Source organism: Eptatretus burgeri, chromosome 17 (assembly GCF_056783735.1).
Source record: "Eptatretus burgeri isolate ZD-2024b chromosome 17, Ebu_testis_v1, whole genome shotgun sequence".
In the NCBI taxonomy this organism is placed as follows: Eukaryota; Metazoa; Chordata; class Myxini; order Myxiniformes; family Myxinidae; genus Eptatretus; species Eptatretus burgeri.
Window position 1 is genome coordinate 23,050,095 of NC_140977.1, and position 6,137 is coordinate 23,056,231.

A 6,137-nucleotide genomic window follows, 5' to 3' on the forward strand; every position below is an offset into this window, starting at 1 on the left:
ATACTTCAAAATCAACGATTAAAGTTAAAAATAACTACAAGGTTGATTTCACAATTGATAATTCATTTAGAGAGTTATTAGGTTTCTCCTCAAAAAGATTGAAACTAATGGGACGTTTTACAGTGATAATGTCATTCAAATATCCTCAGGAATAAATTCGGTGTTAATTCACTGTGATTTGATTGATGGTGCTTATAATGATGGATTAAAAACAAATACAATATTTTCATTCAGCGCATACTCAACCCCAATTGGTTATAAATTCAATATGGAGCCTAAAAATTTGGTTTATCTACCTGTGTCAGGAAAAACCATACACAGAGTAAATTTTAGGATAACCGACCAAGATAATCGTGTGATCTCTTTTAATGGAGAAGTTATATCCATCAGAATTCACCTACGTGAAGTTTTTCAATAAATAAATACGATGGTTATTGTGAGGAAGCACGAGTTGGGAAAATATAAAATAATTACAGGGGATGGGATGTTCCTTTCCCCGTACTACAAGGGTGAAGGTATGTATCTTGGTAGAGGATACTATAAACCTAAGAGACAAAGGGGTGTCGGACATCAATTTAGAGGAGATGGGATAATTGATACTCTCATGGGTATTGGTTCAACTATTCTTAAACATAAAGACCTAATTGGTTCAACTGCTTCTGCTGTGGGAAATGTAGCAGGTGCTGTAAAGAGTATAAAAGATGCTCAGAAAGAATCTCATAAATTACAAGCAATAAAAGAAATTAAGAAAGGTAAAACTCAGTTGTCCCCCAAGAACGACAGAAAATAATTCAAATACTTGGATCAGGGTTTCAAAAGTTTTAACATCTTTTTCCTAAATAAATACAAGTATGGAAGCAATTGATAGTATCTATGATTTGGATGATACTATTATTATCTCAAACTCCACTAAAAAAGAAGATTACTTCAAGGTAAATGCAATAACTGGAACAGACTGGAATACAAATGGCACAAAAAGTTTTGAAATAAATAATCAACAAACCTATTTGAATCTCTCCGAAAGTTTCTTGTTGTGTAAATTTAAATTCACTAAGGCTGGGAATAACACAAACGCTACACTTGTAAATGATTTCTTCTGGAAAATGTTTGATAGTGTGCGATTGTATATTGGAACACAAGAAGTTGAAGCGGTTGATTATGTCTCTGCTGTATCTGAAATGATGAAATTTACACTCTATACATTCAGTGATAGAATGGGAAAGGGGTCTGTCGAAGGTTTTATTCCTGATATGTCAACGGGAACAAACACAGACCCTGGATATATTCAAAGGAAAGGAATGTATAATGATGATACAAAAGCAGAAAATAGTTTTACTGTGGCAGTTCCTCTTAAAGGTATATTTGGATTTTGTGATTATGATAAAGTTCTGTATGGTCTTAAAATTAGATTTCAACTACAAAGGAATGATAATGAAAATAGATTGCTTTTTGGTGTTGGTAATGCTTTTGGTGATCAGAATAAATTTGTAATTGAGGAGATGAGTTGGTATATCAGTGAATATACTCCTAATCTTAAAACAGAAGAGATGTTGAATCGAAGACTTAACTCAAAAAAACCACTCAGTGTATCATACCTCAAAAGAAGATGTCAACACGTTAAACTCAATCAAACTACTTACACGTGGAATTTGGGTGTTCTGGAAGGAAAGCCACGATATCTGTGGATGATTTTTAAAAAGCCAGATGGTGATACTGCGACTGATAAGAATAATGCATTGAGTGATAATGCTAAGGTGAAACAACTTCGCGTTTCTCTAGATGGAACATTTTATCCACGAGATAGATTGGAAATTAATTGGGAAAAAATGATTTTGCTGAAGCATACAAGTCTTACCAAAAGGTGTGTGAAAGTAATGGAAATAAAGAACCTATTTTGGATATGACAGCATTTAAAAGTTTGTATACAATCTATACGTTTGACCTGAGCGCTCAAAAAGAAACTATAAAGTCTAATCGAGTGGATACTTCCCTATACATTGAAAGAGGAGAGAGTGAAGAAGTTGATACATATTGTTTGCTTTTGGAAGAAACAGAATTGCAGATTAATACAGATAATGGTGTGATGATTAGTCTCACATAATTTTTTTGTTAAATAAATGAGTGGCAAAGTACCAACTGGGGTATATGTTAATCAAATCAATCTTCATAAACTATCATCTTGTGTTCAAAATCAAAAGCCTTGTACGATTAACGTTAATACAATTCAGAGAAAAGGAGCAGTAAGAATTGATGTTTTGCTCACAAGAGAACAGGTTAAAATCTTGAATGACACTGGCTCACTTAAAATTAAAATGACAAAACCAATGTTGAAAAAATATTCAATAAGAGAGACGAGTGGAGGATTTCTCCCATTTCTAATTCCTTTATTTGCTGGTTTAAGTGCGGTTGGAGCATTGACGGGTGGTATTTCAACAGCGGTCAAAACTGCCAACGAAAGGAAGGCTCAACTCCAGGCTCAAAAGAATTGGAAAGACATAACAAAGAGTTGGAGAAACAAATTAGTGGAAGTGGTGTAATTGTAGATTTTGCTGAAAAACTTGAAGGTCTGCCTGATAAAGCGAGATTGTTAGTTGGAGATATGCTTTCTTCTATAGCACAAGCAGGTGTAAAATTAACGAAAAGAGGTAATGGATTATATCTTTCTAATAAATAAATGAGCATTGATGAGTGGTTGAAAGAATTTGGAAAGAATACAACATCAAATTTACAACTTGTTAAATATTGTAAGAAATTAAAAATTCATAATGTGGTTATTTGTATGAGAGATGAATTAACAAATGTGCCGAAACATACAAAGAATATTATTATGAACTTAGAAGATAATGATGGGAACGGTTCTCATTGGGTTTGTATTTTTAATAGTCAAGACAAATATTATTTTGATAGTTTTGGTCTTCCACCACCTGTTGAAGTCATAAAATTCTTACAGAATGGTGTTTATCAAACATTTCAAGTCCAAGAATTAAATTCCAAGTGTTGTGGTCAATTATGTCTATATGTGTTATTTCAACTCAACAAAAATAAAAAATTTTATGATATTATTTTTAATCTAATATAAATGACTTATGTTGGTAAAGATGGTTCTATCTTTGGTGTATCTCAAGAACTGGATATTGATTTATCAAATTATTACACAAAGGCACAGGCTGAACGACATAAATATAATATAAACAAAAATATTAACATGAAAAATGCTTATAAATTAAAAAATTATCCAAGCCCGACTGACGCGAATGACTTGGTGAGATTAAGCGATTTATCACAATATATATACTTAAATAAAACGGCTGTGTATTCTAAAGATACAGAAGTGTTGATATTATCTCCAGGTCATACAGAATTCACAGTTCGAATTAAAATAAATTTTTATAAAGAAGGGCGTATCGTTTGTATGAGAATAGAACAATGGGGGTATGATATGAATGATTTAGGGTATAATTGGTCATTTAAAATTAACCTCGAAGACCTGGAACAATTAAATCAGTCTCGTAAGGAAGAATATTATCCACTTGGTATCGAGAATGAGTTTTGTGGAGCCACGATTAGTAAACAACAAATAAAAGAATTTAATAAGGGTAAATATAATAATGGTTTTGCCCTTGTTTATCTCATGAAAACAGAAAAAACAGGATTATATATAATAAGTAAGGAAATACAAAATGATTTAACTATGGGAAGATGGGGAGGTGTTTCGTGCCATAATATTATTCTAACATATATTTCTAATACATAAATGACAGCAAGAAGGCTTCAAGAAAATTATCATTTCTGTGTTCAAGCATACCTTCAAGAAAAGGGTATTCGGTATTTTAATAAATATGTTCTACAACATAAGAATGAGGTATTTTCAATAAAAGATTGGCATTATGCTGATGTTGATAAACCGACAACTTTAGATTTAATTAGAATGTTAAATAATGAAAAAATTATAAGGTTAAGAAAAGGTAAGGCTCTTTTAGAAATTCAAAAGAAATTTTATTGGTTTCCTGTTGTAAAAAAAATTATTTTGGATACAGGAATAACAAGAAATCCTGATGAATATATGTATAATATTCTATGGGGTGTAAACGATTCAAGGATAGTAAGGGATGAGGAAGGAGTTGAAGAAGAGAGGGAAGAGGAGGAAAAGGAGAAGGAAGAGAGAGAGAAGGAGGAAAGAGAGAATAGAGAGAGGGAGAAGAAAGAGAAGGAGGAAAGAGAGAATAGAGAGAGGGAGGAAAGAGAGAAGAGAGAGAGGGAGGAAAGAGAGAGAATGAATAAATATCAAAATATGGAAACCAGTGAGATTCAAAAAAGAATAGAGGTATTAAAGAAAATAACTTATCTCACCAGGGAGGAATACAAAGAATTAACAAGTCTATTTGCAATACTTTCAACAAAACTATTAGCATCGTCAAGCTATTCATTTTAATTCAAGTTTTTTCTTAAATAAATGGAGGAGAGAGTGAAGGCATTTCTAAGGATTCTTTATGTTTTAAAAATTAAGATTCAAATGTGCATGTTGGAAACTAAAAAGGTTTTTGCACTCTGCAGGAATTTTTCTCATAAATAAATGAGTTATTGTCTCAAATGTAAAAAGAAAACTAATACGAAAAATATTTCATATATTAAAAGTAAAAATAACAGGGTTATACAAAAAGGTATATGTTCGGTGTGTGGTTCAAAAAAAAAATCAATTTATCTCCAAACACAAACTCGGAGGAGATATACAAAAGTTTTTATCAGGAAGTAAATTTACAACTACTGGAATACCATGTGAATTACATCTTCCAGGTTATTCTTTCTGTGGTCCAGGCACAAACTTGGATAAAAGATTAGATGAGGCAGACAATCCTAAATCCTGGAGTAAACCAATCAATAGAGTTGATGAAGTGTGCATGAGACACGATATTGATTATGGGAATACCACAACGTTGGAAGAAAAGCATGAAGCCGATAGAGAAATGTTGTATAATTTGTCTCTGATACAAAATCCAACCTTGAGAGAAAAAGTTGATAGGTTCATCGTGAAGAAGATGATTAGTGCTAAATTGAAACTTGGACTTGGAAATTCAAAAAACTTATAGGCTCTAATGATGCCATTAAGACTGAAGAGCAATTAGCTGATGAATTACATAAACCAATATTCACAAAGTTTCAGAGAAGGAAAGTTTATTCCAAGGAAGTTGATTATATCTGGTCTGCTGATTTGATTGAACTCAATAATGATAAGGGGTACAAGTATGCTTTAACCGTTATTGATTTGAGGAGTAGATATGCGTGGGTTGTCCCTTTAAAAAACAAAACAGGTAATACTCTTATGTTAGCTTTTCAACAGATATTTAATAAAAGTAAGAGAAAACCTAAGAAATTGTGGACTGATGAGGGTAGAGAGTTTTATAACAAGACATTTATGAATTTTCTAAAAAATAACAGTATTACATTATACAGTACCTTTAATGAAGGGAAGGCAGTTGTTGTTGAACGTTTTAATCGTACCTTAAAAGAGAGACTATATAAAAAATTCACACAACTCGGTTCACAACAATGGTTATCTTTTATTCAGGATATTGTGGATAAGTATAATGACACGATTCACACGTCAACGAATATGAAGCCATCAGAAACATTTACAAAATTAAAATATGAAAAAGAGATTAATGTCAGAAAACCTAAGTTCAAAGTTGGTGATATCGTAAGAATATATAGGTGGAAATCTCATTTTGAAAAGGGTTTTACTGAACGATGGACGAAAGAACTTTTTAAAATTGTTGATGTAATAGATACAGTTCCTTGGACTTATAAAATATATGATTTGGAAGGGAAGAGATTTTAGGTTCATTTTATTCACAGGAATTACAAAAGACAAAACTAAGCAGATAATACACCTTTGTGGACACTCGAGGGCCAAGTCCGAGGTGTATAACAGTATATAATGTGTGTCAAGGGGTGGACGTTCTTACATCTGTGAACCCCAAACACAGAATCCTCAACTGAATAGTTAAGGTTTAACTTTTGTTTGTGTGTGTGTGTGTGTGTAATGGGAGCAATAGGTTGGCGCTTCACTCCCTCCTACTATACACCGTTGTGGACACTCGAGGGCCAAGTCCGAGGTGTATAACAGTATATAATGTGTG

The 6,137-nt window shown here is 32.4% G+C and overlaps 1 long non-coding RNA gene across 1 annotated transcript in view; it reads right to left on the reverse strand.

The window, feature by feature from the left end:
• Positions 1–5,481: 5,481 nt before the first annotated feature.
• The window catches only part of LOC147009547 (uncharacterized), a 3,518-nt gene continuing 2,862 nt past the window's right edge, over positions 5,482–6,137 (reverse strand). The window contains exon 3 of the long non-coding RNA XR_015052748.1: positions 5,482–6,137. This exon is cut by the window's right edge and continues 1,422 nt beyond it. This is a non-coding gene — a long non-coding RNA (uncharacterized LOC147009547).